Source organism: Pundamilia nyererei, unplaced genomic scaffold (genome assembly GCF_000239375.1).
Source record: "Pundamilia nyererei isolate P.nyererei 1_Seehausen unplaced genomic scaffold, PunNye1.0 scaffold00446, whole genome shotgun sequence".
In the NCBI taxonomy this organism is placed as follows: Eukaryota; Metazoa; Chordata; class Actinopteri; order Cichliformes; family Cichlidae; genus Pundamilia; species Pundamilia nyererei.
The window spans coordinates 180,015-180,271 of record NW_005187847.1 but is presented as its reverse complement, the minus strand read 5'-3'; positions in this window follow the sequence as shown (position 1 = coordinate 180,271).

Below are 257 nucleotides of genomic sequence, written 5' to 3'. Positions count from 1 at the left end.
ATGTGACGTTTGTTCGCACAACCAATAGAAGTGCAGAAAGTCGCAAATCAGGCATATTGTTTGCATAAACACAAAAGTAAATAAATAACTAACGAAATAATCCCGATATTGTGCCAAAGACTGATTTACAATGTTACTTTGTGTTCTATGTGTAATACCTTTGCTTAAATGACTAAATGGACTGTGTATTTATGACTCTGCGTTATAGTCCTGCATACATAAGTAACATTCATATGTACAGATAAAAATGTACAGAG